Below are 15,201 nucleotides of genomic sequence, written 5' to 3'. Positions count from 1 at the left end.
ATAAAAGCAGCATAAATTTATGATAAATAATAAAATAATTGAGAAAAAAAAAATTCATTTAAAGTGTAAATTTAAACTTCAACGATACAACAATAACAAAAAATAAAGAAATAATAAATAAAGAAAAAAATGTTTATCTGGACTACCAGCAAATATAAATAATATAAATTTCATGCTAATCAAAATCAAAATAAGCATATTTGTGTACATGTATATGTTCGTGTTTTTTGTGTAATAAAAATATCAAAATTTCGATAAATTCATCGGTGTTATTGCGGAATATATGAAAACTTTTTATTTTGGATTTGAGTGGCATAACGTACTTAATAAGTTGCCGGAATTCGTGGAAAGAAAGCTAAAGTAAGTTTGTAACGCTTTTAACATTTATTATTACAATTTAGTTTAGATCTCGTCGTCCGTGTTTCTTAATTGTATTTAAATTGTAAAATATGTGAAAAAAAGTATAATGCGCCAAGGCCGATCATTGAATACCTTACACTACTTCGCTTAGTATAATTATTTATATAACAATCTCCCAAAATAAAAAATTGCATTATTATGAGAAAAAGTGATCTGATCCGAACCACCTTTAATGAAGTTTGATGTTGGACCAAACTATGTCATCAAAATATCTGAAAAATCGCAATTCGAACACAAAACGGACAGACGGACAGACGAGCTTTAAGCGATTCAGGAAGTGATGCTGAATCGATTGGTATAATTAAAGGTGGATCCATTTCAATTTCTTGCCGGTGTTATCCACTTACGCACAAAATCAATATACCCTGGCATCACAATTGGTGTAGGGTATAACAATTACAATCGAAGGAAACAAAGTTGTATTTGTAGGATATTGATGTGAAATAACTAAGAATGTCTAATGAGTTTTTAAAAGATTTGTATGTTGGTTGCCGTACAAAAGTAATAAACCCATAATATTCTGCTATTTATAGCCTTACCATGAGTTCGACTAATTTTCATATTTTGATTATAATCTTCATGATTTTTAGTGCAAGAGTGCAGTATGTTCGTACGGATGTATGCAAAGCCTGGAAGAATTTCAGATAGATCGACCTTTTATTATATCGATCGATTCAGAGTCACTTTGTGAATTGATCTAAGCTTGTCTGTCCGTCTTGTTTTTCTTGTGCTAAACCTATAGGTCGCAATTTTCGACATATTTTGATGAAATTTGGTACATTGACATATTTTGGCCCAAGGACGAATACTAATAAAAATGGTTCGGATCGAAAAACTTTTTTGGCCTCACCCATTATAATATGTTATTTTGAAAAGCCCTTTTATAAATAATTATAGGATGATGTAGGGTATTTAATGGTAGGTTGTGTCCCACTATAGTGTTTTTACTTATTTGCCATGTTTTCGATATATTGCTTGCAAGCAATTTTAAAGCAATAATTGTAACAAGTTATAGGTTTTTATGATAGTATAGTGAAAGTATAGTAAAGTTTTTCTACTTAATTACTTTGAGCAGATTACTATTATTTGTAGAAACTGAATCAAAAACATATTTGAGAGAAACCGGTTTTCTGCTATCATTTCTACGAATTGAAAAGTTCTAATAATAGACATATGAGCGAAAGGAGGAGGATGTTGAGTGGGCAAGAAGCTTATTGACAGTCATTTATAGAGGAGATGAGAACCATCAAAATCAATAGATTTCTTTATGGCAAACTTAATGCTAAGCTTGTATACCCGTTAGAAAAAAGCGACGATATTTTGCAAAATGTAAATCGACATTTCAGATCGATGTATGTGTGTGCTCCGCTTTTCTCAACTTTCATTTCTCTATCTGTACGTTTATCTGTATGCGCTTATGGCCATTTATCTGCTCAAGCAATTGTGTGGTCTTTCCAATCATTTATGCAGCCTGTTAGGGGCAACATGCTTCAGATAAGCTTAGGAATTAAATAAATTCTGTAAAAAAGAATATCTACAATAAGTTTTTTCATTTACAAACAAAAATTTTATATTTTCTACTTTTCGAATAATATTTTTACGTATTTCTTTTTTGCCTCAATTTATATACAAGAGGAATTTTTACAATTACATATTTATAAATTTACTTACAAGTAAGACTTTTTTTTATTCTCAAAATCTTGCTTTCAGTTATCAACTATATAAATATGAAACCGTAGTTGGAAATGATAGAAAATATTTTTTTCGAGGTATTGACCATCGCTAGTTATACCCTTTTCCTGCCTGCCTCTGAAGAAAACTGTTGCTCGTTTAATGCAAATTAGTCACTAAGCGCTTTACGTATAGCGCTTAGCATGTGCATACCATTAATGCAAATATGTAATAAACGGGTGAATACAAGTCTGCTGAGTGAGCCTCATCGGGTAGCGCTTCCCATTCGAGTGTATTTAAAGTGCTATAAATCAATCTTTGACGCATTAACGGAAATATCTTGCGTTGCTTTTCTTGAAGTGCCGGTTGTTCTTCTTCTTTTTTTTTTTTTCAACAGTGAACTGTTCAAATCGGTTGATTGTTGTCAGTAGCATTTCATGTTAAGCGTTTCAGGAGACTGTAACAGCTAATAATAGACCATACTCTTTGGGTCTCTCAAGGCCGGAATAAGGTTTTCCCGCTAAAGCGATCCAGTGTCAGTAAAATACTCAATACAGTTTACCTTTTGCCCTCAGTAAACGTGCGATGTAAAAACGATCTTCTTTTGTCATCATCCAGTGCAGAAAATGTGCTGTTGACGAATGCTACTTATTTGGCATTTCTCGTTCTTGGAAAAGGTGTTTTTACGCTACGATATGTATGGGTATTACGAGTGATTATTGTTGGTAGATTTTCAAGCTATAAAACAACACATTTTCGCAGAAGCATTTACTACAGCTATGTTCAGTGATAAGCAGGTTCCGTTTTCACATGCAATCATTCACAATATTAATCGAGATTACTCACAATGTGGAACTTAATTTGTGGAAACAATCACAATGTAGAACTTCATTTGTGGAAACAATCACAATCTAGAACTTAAGATTTTGTGCTTTTCCTTTCTCATTCTAATCAAACTGGCAAACCGTATTCGCAATAGATATCGCTTAGGCAACGTCTAGATTATTTATTGAATTCAGACAATCTGAATATGACACAAGTAAAACCACGATAGTAGGAAACTGATCGCTATTAAATACTCTGTGTCAACCTGCGCTTATCCATATGACGACTCTTTAAGACAAGGCGTTATATGGGGAGTGGCTGAAAAATTGGTCCGATCCGAATTATTTTCAATAGCATTCATCCTTGGGCGAAATTAAAATAATTTAAATATTCGCGGCCTTCAAGTTGAGCATAAACGAACAGGACAGACAGACGGACAGAGAAGCTCACATAAGGTAGATGCAATAAAAGGTGGGTCAAGCTCTCACAAACGTAATACCGCACTTGGTGTAAGATATAAAAATCCGTTCAAATATTTTTAGGATTCTTCGCATACAATGATCGGAAATGTTTCAATTTAGTGAAAATTCGATTTACTTTGCGAAACTATCTTCTCATGTATATATCTCCTTATTCGCTGGCATTTTGCCTATTTTTTCTTCAACTTCTGTTGAATCTTAATAAAAAATTTATTTTTTTTTTTTTTAGGATACCGAGTACGAGTAGAATAAAACATTTTAGTGCTGATGTAAACATTTTTAATAGTTTTTGTCAACAATGCTTTTTTGTTTATCTTTAATTGATTTGCTTGTCCGAAAGGAGTGTAGAAATACAAAACAATTCGCATCACTCATACGTCCCAGGAAAAATGAAAATATTTCCAATTCATTCAATTTGTACTCAGAGAAATTTTGCAAAATATGCTTAAGTTTCTTCTTTTTTTTTTTTTTTGTCTTTCGATTTTCATTTTATGCAAATATGTATCTAAGCACACTTACACTTAGATTATATGAGGGGTGGAAAATGAAATATTTTTCAATTGATTGAATACTAGTTGAAAAATAGTTTTTAAAATTTTCTTAAAAAAAGAAAATGCAAAATTTGTATAGGCTTACATTGGTATATCCCCAAGTGCATGAATGATAAGCTAAGAGCTTGTTGAAATTAAGTTAAAATAAATATAAAGATAAGAGAAAGCATTGTAAACGAGCAAGGCCGACCATAATATATACTTTTAAAACTCCAGCTAATGAAGTTCTTCATCTATTTTCCCCACAAAGTATCATATAAAAAATAGACCGGTATAGTGCAAGCTTAGCGCATTATATTGCCATATAAAATCTTTTTCTTTTTATAAGTCTAATTATTTATGGAAAGTGATTCAAGGAGTGGTCGTATCCCATTCAAATTTCCCCAATTTACTGAATAAACTTTTTTCATCGATTTATGTTGGGAAGTATTATATGCTTTTTCATTTGCAGACCTTTTCAAAAGAGAAAATTATGTTTAAGGAGCATTTTAGTTTGATTCCATCCAGTTTTCGTGCGCCAGCATGCACTTAATTTGATCCCAATATCTTGAAAATTTATTTCCTTAGATTGGTCACAAATTTACGCGGGTAAATATCCTAAGGACAGATAGATACATGAGCTTAGTTTGTGTTCATTGTTCCATATATCGTCACAGATTTAATATATTCTTATCACAAGTGATCTAAGGTATAACAAGAAAAGTAACAAAAAAAAAAAAAAAAAAATACATAAAGAGGGTAATCAAATGAGTCAATATCTCAATACGATGGAATACGTTCGAAAATATCGTTTACATTTCCCGGCATCTTTTGTCATAGATTTAATATATTCTTACCACAAGTGATGCAAGGTATAACAAGAAAAGTAACAAAAAAAATAATACATAAAGAGTGTAACAAAATGAGTCAATATCTCAATGCGATAGAACATAAATTTTATTTAAACATTGAAATGCGATACGTTCGAAAATATGATTTACATATCCGAGATTTTGTTTTTTCCAATTCCAAACAAGGGATTATTAGCCAATTAATAAACAAGCGCCAGAGGAGAAATGCCCGATATAGTTAATTTAAAAAGAAGAAGAAGAAGAAGAAATACAGGCAAGTTGAACTTGCTGTGAAATTGTTTTAAAGGAAGTTAGGAGGTAATTAAAGAATAAATCAACTGAGATTGCAGCTCTTCTCAAGAATTGCGGATTTTGAGGTCAATCCCATTAAAAAGCATCTGAGAAGTTAAAGTTGACTTGACTTTCTGTATATTTCTTTGAAAACCATTTCTAAACTATTCCTTAATAAAATCATTTTAAGCATGTGAAATTCGTTAATGCATTGCATCATTGCTTTGCTTAAGAAAAAAGTGAAGCTTTACCTATCAAATCTAGCCGCTTGGAAGGCTCATATGGCTTCTATAATGTATTTGCTTTACTTAAAAGTAGTCAGTTGGGTATTATATATATAATCAAAGAATCGAGATCTTCGAGCTTTGGCTATTTTTGATACCATAGTCTGATACGTGTTGAGACGATCATTACAAATTTTATTGATACTTTCTCCCCTTGATATTTACTACTGATTGACATTTTAAGTCTATCGATCTTGAACCATTTTAATCTCGTAGAACATAGTTCGTAAACAAGTATAGTATAGTAGGCATTTTGTTTTATAAAAATTTGAAATCATCTTGTTCTCCTTGATTTTTATCAGTTCATTTGCGAACACCTTGCATTTCATTGAATAAAGAAAAATGAATGCAGAGAAAGAAAGAGAAGAGAGGTGACGAGAATGGGAAAGAGAACGAACGAGCGAACGAACATAAACTGAATTCAAATGAATCGTACGGAGAATGTATTTTTAATTATATCACAAATGCAAACAAAAACGTCAAAAACAACAAGAACAACAACAACAAAAACAACAACAATAAAAAAAAAAATAGCAACAACAAAAATATGAAAAATGGAGAAAAAGCGATGAAAAAAAAAACATCTCACAATTTAAACTTTTATTTTGCCAAATCACATATACACATACATACACATTCACGCATATACGAGCGAGAACAGCAGTGGCACTCGTTCATTTCATTCATTTCCTTTGCCTACGCATCGCTCTCTACAAACATACGCGATTGTTGCTGTAATTCACATTTTACGAAATTTGTTTGCGATTTTTGTTCTTCACAAACTTGTTTTTTTTTTTCGTGCCTTACTTTTCTGAATTCTATTTTCTTCTTTTTTATTACTGTTTTTTGTTTTTACTATTCAAACCGAATTGTTGCTATGTTTTACACAAAACTTGTAGCTGCGGCTTTGTTTTTTTCTGTTGATTTAATAAAAATGGTTTAAAGTTTAAAAGTTTCGTGATATATGAGAAAGTATTGGTAATTGTTATGAAAATTAGATCAAATAAGAAAGAAAAGAATTAAAGGAAGACGGAAGAAAAACAATATAATTTTAATTTTATTATGACAGATATTTGTTAGTGTAAAACATTAGTGAGCTGTTGAACGAATTCAAAGTCGGTAGATCCCTTCCCTTTCATTCATTCATATACACTGGCTTGATAAGGCTGTTGGGTCGAATTAGATTTCAACAGATTTTTGATGCAAGACTTCCCGTCAAAAAAGAATAGGGAAATTATGTATAGAGAAGTGAAATGCTTTCACTAACAGTAAATCTGATATTTAGTAACGGCTAACCTTGGAGAAATATTTAATGTATCAATAAAGCTTAACTTAGTCATTATACAAATTCTCATGGACCCTTTACGGTGGTAAAGTTGATCTCCATTTTCTAATTTTCTCTTATAATATTTTAATTGGCTCCAAGCCCCGTTCGTAAAGCTTGGAAAAAGTGTAGAGCAGTATATCCGACAACGGGACGAGCGCTTAGTTAAGTTTTCGTTTTCGCAAAGTCTTATCGTTAAGTTATCGTGATGAAAAGAGTCGCTCTTCAAAAAAAAAAAATTCGAACTTTATGCTATTAGGTGTGCAAAAAAGTTCTACACATTTTTTGATAAAATTCAAATTTAATTAAAAAATACTTGTATCACAGCTCAATAGCTGAAATAAACACCATCGTCATCTACGATCTTTGGTCTCCTATTGCGTAGTGTACGAATATTTTCGCAGTAGAAAGTTCGCGGCTTCGAAGCGAAATATTCATCTACCTATTTTCACGTATCTTCAACTTTTGTAGGCCGATGACTTGCTATATATGACTGCATCGATCTGAACAGGTGCTAATCACAAGGGGAGAGATGTGGAGAATAATCCCCAAAATCAACAAAAGTTCTCAGCTCAATTTGACGATCTCTTGCTCTTGCAAATTTATTTATGTGCTGTAGATTGGAACGTACAAAGCAAAGCACACAAAAGAAATTGTGTAGCGGCCGACCACACAAAAATAAATTCAACTGTATTATGTTTCATTATTAAAAAGCATTATATTCAAAAGGCATTCCGCGATAATTTACAACATCACAAAAATCGAGATTTCCCTTTGATTGTCTTTGACATGATTTTTTCAATTCCAGCTCATATCTTCGTATCTTCGACTGTCAAGTGTATTGTGGCTAGCTTTATATTTGCATTCTTTGTCTCTTTTGAAATTGACTGGATGCCTTTGGAACAAGAAGAACAAAGTGGGATTTATGGGATGGGGTGATATCGGCTTAGCTAAATTTATTGATATCATCATAAGCTCTTAAGTTCCAGGGATCTGTTTTGCTTTCCGTATGGTGGGAAGGCGTGAAGGCGTAGTGTATTTCGAGTCGATAAATCCGAATGAAACTGTTATTGTAGGTGTCTACCTTCGTCAATTGAACAAATTGAACGATGCGTTGCTGCAAAAAAAAAGACCAGCAGTAGTGGCTAACAGACGCGTAGTCATCCTCCTGTATGACAACACTTGGCCACACGTTGGAAGAGTTGTCATATGAATATGAAAATGTATGAAAAACTATTTTTTTGTTTTTCTACGCCCATCCCTGTTCGATGGGAGTATACTCATTTTGTTTTTTTTTTCATAACTTCAAAATTCATAATTTTTTTTCGCCTAAAAGTAAGCTTCAGACACCCTATAAAGTATGCACATTCTTAATCAGTGTGAAATTCCGAGTTGATTAAGCCATGTCTGTCCGTCTGTGTGATGTTTGTGGTTGGCACTCTCATGATCGCAAAGACGAAGATATCGAGTTCAAATTTGGTAGAAACATTGGAAGTCTTTGCACGTAGGTTGGTATTGAAAAAGGGGCAAAATGGTCGGACTAGAAGCCCGCAGTGGAGCATAAACTGAATGCAAGTCCGTTTTTCTTAACAAAAATTTGCGAGTTTTCCTCCTACAAAAGTTAAAAGACGAAAATTTTCCATAATTACTTTAGAAAACAATCTACTCTATAGGTGCAAACTTGGTAGAAATCGCCCATGCTACACAAAATTACAAGTTATTAAATTCTCTTATTTTCAATTTTTGGGGCTTTATGCGTATTTATCACAAAGCAAACAAGACTAAAACTATTACGCGTTGTACATTTCTCATAATGGTACTGCCGAAGCCTACCAAATACATTCAGGCATAGATGGTGATGCTGCTCCATCATAGCCTAATTGTCGGTTTTCGGTTCAACGATTTAAAAGTGGCGGCACGAATTGACTGAGAATGTCATTTTTTGGCCACTTGTTGCAAATGTTGTCCAGGATACACTGTTGCAACTCGAATGGGAAATTTCGTCACGTGAAGCGTACTGAGCAGACTTTGCGCTTTTCGATTACCGCGTGTTCAGATCGGTGCAGCATGGCTTGGGTGGCACGCGAGTCGTGCGAAAATGGGAGGATCGCTGTCAAACGAATATACGTTCATCGCCATGCTCCCAAAGTATTGCGAAATGTTATAGAAAATGATGGAGATTTTTTTGATTAATATATATTGCACAAATTTTCCACAATGAATGTCTTTTTCAAGAGGAAAAGTAATCAAAATGTTTGCAAACACCTAATAGAATATGACTTCAAATTTTTGTAGACTTAACTGCTGTAGATACTTTTCACAAAAACCCTTCAAGAGCCCTTATTTATATGATACTGTAGACGTATCCTTTGACAGATTTGGCACCAACCTGCGTGCAAGAAATTCCAATATTTCCGCCAAACAAGCGATCAATAGCTTGAGTTTTGCAGTCGAGTGAATGTTTACAACGGACACAACACACGCTAACACACGCTTAAATCAATTCAGAGTTTGATCTTGATCAACAATAAACATACCTTCTGGGGTCTCTAAAGCTTCTACTAGTTACGTTTAAACGCGATTTTTTTCTTCGCAATAAATGACTCCTCGAGTTTCCTGCTCCGCATGTTAATTTCAAATGCTTTGTACTAAGATTTGTTTGTTTGTTAAATTAAAAATGTACCCCAAAAAAGATTCCCTAGAAAATAAATTCCTTTAGAGTTTAATTTTTAGAAATTTTTCATGTTTCATATAAGAGGAGAAAAACAAAAATATAAAAAAGAATTATGAGCTTTTCGTTTTTTTTTATTATTATTATTATTATTATTATTTTATACTCTCTTCACCGATGCAAACGTGTTTGGCTGTATGTGCGTACGTGCTTATTGATGCTACATATATATATATATGACATTATATATGTAAGTATGTGATATGTTTATATATGTTTATATATGTGTTGATGTTTGCGGTGGTGTGTTTTCTATGTTTTTGTGTGAGTTTTCACAACTTCTAACGAAATTTGTTGCGGTAGAAACGTGACTAAATTATTAAAATTACTTTAATTTAGGATTTTTTCTCTTCTTTTCCTTTCATTTTTTTTGTTTTTGTCTTTTTTTTTCACTTTTTTTTTTTGGCAATAACGGCTTGAATTATATTTCCATTACTAAATTTCATCGTTTTTGATAGATATTTATGTTTTCTGGACCATCGATTATCAAGCAAAAGATAAATCTTCATATCTAAGTCAATGCTTTATGTTGTACGTGATGACAAAGTATTTAAGTCAATTAAAGTTCTTAAGCAAGAAGAACAACATAGAGAGGAATAAGAATTTTTGTAACTGCTTAACGTCTAGTAGAAGATCTTAATCGGTAACGTTAAGCCGCATTAATTTCGTGTGCTCTGAATAAGACATTGAAGGGCAAAAAAAAAAAAAAAAATCTCACCTACTGTTACAAAAGTTGTATTAGATTTGTCATATTTCTTTGTGACGCCTAAAAATATGCAAATAATATATTTCTACTTAGGATAACGTGAAAAGTTGATACAACAACTGAAGTGAAGCCAGGGTTCTGTGGTAAGATTAGGAGCAGACCTGATCACACTAATTGCACATTCTTGTTGAAACTTTCAACCTGTCTATCTACGTTCCAAAGAAAAAGGATTGTTTTCCTCCTTTATTTTAATCCATCTTTACTGACCTTTGAGCTTACACTGAAATTTACTTTATCATATTATTTACCTATGTTTACCTACTTACTGATACTTATTTAGCTACTTATACTAAATCTCTCTTCTTACCTAAGCAACAAGGATCGGCCCAGAAATGAATGTCGCTTTCTCTATCTATTAGTTCCTGTTTTTGTGCGCCTTCAGATATCACCTTGCTATTTAGAAAAACGATTCTAATTTCAAATTATTTCTCTTCACCGTCGTGCGGTCAAGTTCAAAAATCATTTAAATCCCGTTCTTGCTTCCATCTTAAATACTCTGATAGCAATGGTTCAATAAAAACTTATTCATTTTTATACTTTACACTACTTATGGTATAAGGGTATATTAAGGCTGTGCGGTTGTATGCAGCACCCAAAAGGATTGCAGACAGATCCATGTCGCTCCGTACGTACGTCCGTATGTTGTCCTCTGGTCTTCCGGCCCAAAGGCGAACGCTACTCGAATTGATCAGCATTATGATAAAAACTGGTACACTGATGTCTATTGAGTAGAGGATGAACCCTATTGAAAATGGCCATGTTTGACCACTACATAACTGTAAGGTAGTGTAGGGTATTTAATGGTGGGCCGTTGCTCACAATGGAGTTTTTACTTGGTTTTTGCTTATTTTGTAGTCTAATATATGCACTGGAGAGGAAATCGCATTTAATTAATTTCTTCTGATTCTATGCGATTGAAAATTCTGTACGATTGAAGATGACTTTAAAACATTTATTTGTTAACTATTTAATGGACATGCACAAGAAAAAAACAAAAATGTTGTTCACGAGAATTTTTCATTTTTGCTATACAACAATCCACTAAATTCGTAATTTATTTTTATTCCGAAAGCAAATCTTCAATAGAGCTTTTATGAGAATAAACTTACTACAAAGTCTTTATAAAAGCAATCTTAGGAAATTTCTTAATGCGAGCAATTTTTTTTTTTTTTTTCTTTGAAGAGCATTTAAAGAGCATTTGTTGGCAACATTTTCTTGATATTGTTTTCTAAGAATTTTTCCATTCATTATGAAAAATTCTTCCTAAGTCTATACTGTATATATATATATATATATATATATAAAGCACTTTCTTATCCATATTCTCTTTTCATTCATTTGCATTAGTCGTCTGACATGTAAACTTTGTAAGTTTTGTCACATTATCGTTTAACACAAAGTAGTTCACTTAATTTTATGTAAACAAATTCCGGCTTTCGAAGTACATTTACACACATAAGCATATGTATAAACAAAAGCCTTTCAATAGATAGGTATTTGTTGAAGATTTATACGCATTTGCTTCGTTGGCAGTTAACTTAATTGCATCAATTCATAAAAACTGCTTAATATTGAAGCATGAAAATTATTAATTATTTATTGAAAATAAGATAGCTTACGTAACTAAAGGAAATAATTGAAAATTTATGTAAATATTATGAGAAAAGTAAGCATCGAACTCTCCTACTCTACACTGTACACACTGTATGTTCCTCATAAAATCGTGAAAATCGAAAATGAAAATTTTTATATAAAAAAACGTGCAAGTTGAAAAAAAAACATTAATGTGTTTTCTCGCCATTTACTAAATAAAAAGCAAGCGAGGAAATTATATTCGGCTGTGGTGGCTTCTTTTATATCCAAAAGTGTTTTCTTAAAAAAAAAAAAAAAGCAACAAATAAAATTTCGATACCTTGTACCGTAGAGTGGTGGCGGATTTTTTCCAGTTTTCCACAGACATTGTACTATTAATATGCGCGTAAATTTCTATGATTGCATCTCGTTTAATTTATAAATAAGGAGTAGAATGCAAAATTTTCTTTTCTGTGGATGGGTCTTGGAATGATTTTTTTCTTTTGTTATTTTCAATGCTAATCTGCCATGCCCATCTTTTTGCCAAATTTGGGCTAATATCTTAATTTTTGCAATCGTACAGACAGGCGGACAGACGGACAGACAGACAAAAAATCAAAATGGCGGACGGACAAACAAACAGAAAATTACACTGACGGACGGACGGACAGATAAGGCACGCAAGCAACCGGAATGACAGAGAGGCGGGTATATGGACAGGCGAACACGTTTAAACCGGTTCAGAATTAAATATTGCTTCACATTGTATTCGCCTTGTGGGGTCTCTTCCAGCTTCTTTCTAGGTATTGTGAACGTTTTGACAAAATGAATATAACCTCGTCCTTCGGCTGCAAGTATAACCATAATTGATAATGCATATAATCAAAGTAGAACAATAGTAGAAATTTAATAAAGGAAAACTGGAGAAATAATATTTCAATTAATTTGTGAAACGGAGCATATAACATAAAAGCCTTTATTTTATAGAAATAAAAAGCAATGACAATAAAATTTTATATTCTTAATTTTTGCGTTCTGCGGCTGACACATACACATGGTTTATTTTTTGGAATTTTCATCTCTCAAACGACGATTCTGAAAATATCGTATGGCTTTCGTTTACGAGTTACAGTCAATCCAATTATGCCTCCTTTGTTATGATCCGGACTTCAATGTGTTTTTTAAAAATTACATTTAAAAAAAAGTAAAAGAACTGTTCGACCCTAAGCATGGGTTTAAAACATGTTCCATCAATAGTCCGGGTTGAAAAGTGTTCCAACAAGAATTTTTTCATAATTTAAGCGAGATCTTATGAACAGCGATAATGCTGAACGCAGTAGACATAAAGAAGTAGACTGTTACACCAGAAAGTCGGAAATATAGCATAAAAAATAACTCTCGATAATCAAAAATGGTAGTTGAGGTGGAAAAAGAGCTTGCATCAAATTATGATATCACTGCAGAGTAGCTGAAGTCCATTTCGAGCGTTTGTAAGCTTTGAAAAGCTAGATAAGCTTGGGATTAATTGTATAATTCTATGTTAATGAATATATTCGCACATTTCAAAAAATAAAAAATGTTTTTTACCTTATTTCTGAGACTTGCGGATGCATCAAGTGCCACGAATTTAAAAAGAAATTAAATTAAGAAATTAAATAGAAGCAAGTGTGTATGAAATCATCAATTTGGATTTCTTGAATGAGTTTTTTCTTTTTTGTTTGGTAATATTGCCTTCAAAAATCAAGCGAAATCGGAAATAGCAACACTAGTATTGCGTCCTTCGCTCGAAATGAATTCCTTGATACTCTTGATCGCTTGCTGATTGCTTTACTTGTTGCTGGAAATTGTTTAAATTCTGATGAACTAAATGATTGTTGAATTTTATTTATATCGCGACATTGGTAGCGTAATGTGCCCTGGGAGCGTAAGCATCATTTTTCAAAGCTTTAAAAGAAATCCCTCGAGCATCGCTTATATTTAACTATGTTGTTTTGTTGAACTTACCTAATTTAATGCCTAACATACTCAAAACAAACATAACTTTAATCTCACTGGGCCGTGGTGCAGAATCCATGTATCCTCTTTATACTTACAAATTTTTAGACCGATTTAGCTAATAGCAAAGAGAATGGAAAACTTCTTGTTGAAAAAGTATTAAGAGGCGAGAAATTTCGAAGGAATACCGGATATTAAAATCATGAACTTAATATGTATCATTTTGTTAGACGATCTTCGGGCCTTTTACGGGTAAAACAATCGCTATGGAAGGTAGATAAGAATCGCTGCTTCTAATCTCAGTGCAGTAGATTTTACTTTGATCGTAGCTACAGTGAGTGTTTAGTCACGCATGCGTCAGGTTGCGGTCATAAACTAACTCTTCCTCGTTGCCCATCTCTATCTGATCATCAACGTGTTGCATGTAGTGGCAACTCGTTGGTGATTAACCATGTTACAAAACCGATCGTAAGAGAAACAAAAAATGTCGAGAGAAATCTTTGCCATAGGTAGCATTTATACGTCTTTTGCACTCTTTGGAGAAGAACTTAAACTCACTCATAATACACGTTTGCAGATGATAAAGTGATGGTATTACCTTCTTTTTATGATCTACATCCAAATCCCAAATCTCAACTTTAAAGTCTTCTTAGTAATTAGTGTGGGTGATGGCCCGCGAAGAGTAGTTCATCTAAAGAAATGAAAAATGCTTTGAAGATAACGAACTACACTTTTTCAAGTGTTATGGATCATCACAGATGTACGTGACCTGATGTTGTGCAGTTTACTATATTATATCCTATCTGCACTATTTACGTATATCTCGTTCAATCTCTCGATTCGAATGGCCACTGAGGTTTAAACCGAAAACATTACGTCATTAGCAGAAGGCTTAATATTTTTCGGAAAAAAAGTAATAATAAGGATCTTAACAGAGGATCGGGACATCCTACGACCGGATATGTTAAACAACAGAATGGCTTCACCAATAGTTAATGTATATAATACAAGTGTTTGAGTGCTTTTGTCTGCCCTTATATTCTGTACATTAATACTTAAATATATAATATATATATTTAAATAGCTACAAGCAGATGACTGTAGATTGTTGTGTGTTTTTAAGTTAATATAAGTATCAAGCGTTTGTGAAAACACTAAAGTTTCAATATAAGAAAGTTTAAGGAAATTACAATTAAAAAACTAATAAAGTTTAAGCAGTACAAGGCATGCAAGAACGCATTCCTTACATACACCCACTTACAAGGAGTTATATATACTTTATATAAATTCTATATATGTATATGTATATATATATATACGTATATATGTATATATTTATTTATATTATGTTGCATTTACTCGTATATGTCAGAGTCAGATAATGCGGTTTTTCTTTAAAAAAGGAAAACAGAGTAAAGAATATCAAAAGTTACAATAACAACATATATAAGCCGCTGGTGTT

General features: G+C 32.6%; 1 protein-coding gene across 2 annotated transcripts in view; it reads left to right on the top strand.

Annotated features, from left to right (window-relative positions):
• The first annotated feature begins 227 nt into the window (after positions 1–227).
• Positions 228–15,201, top strand: part of LOC119636761 (cyclic nucleotide-gated cation channel alpha-3) — a 247,546-nt gene continuing 232,572 nt past the window's right edge. For both annotated transcript variants that reach the window (XM_038032360.1, XM_038032359.1), the window contains exon 1: positions 228–360. The gene's annotated coding sequence lies outside the window, so the exon portion shown is untranslated. The remainder of the gene's footprint in view (positions 361–15,201) is intronic.

The sequence above is a fragment of the Glossina fuscipes genome, unplaced genomic scaffold (assembly GCF_014805625.2).
Source record: "Glossina fuscipes isolate IAEA_lab_2018 unplaced genomic scaffold, Yale_Gfus_2 28, whole genome shotgun sequence".
NCBI lineage: Eukaryota > Metazoa > Arthropoda > Insecta > Diptera > Glossinidae > Glossina > Glossina fuscipes.
The sequence above is the reverse complement of the archived record's forward strand: the minus strand, read 5'-3'. Positions and strand labels throughout refer to the sequence as shown.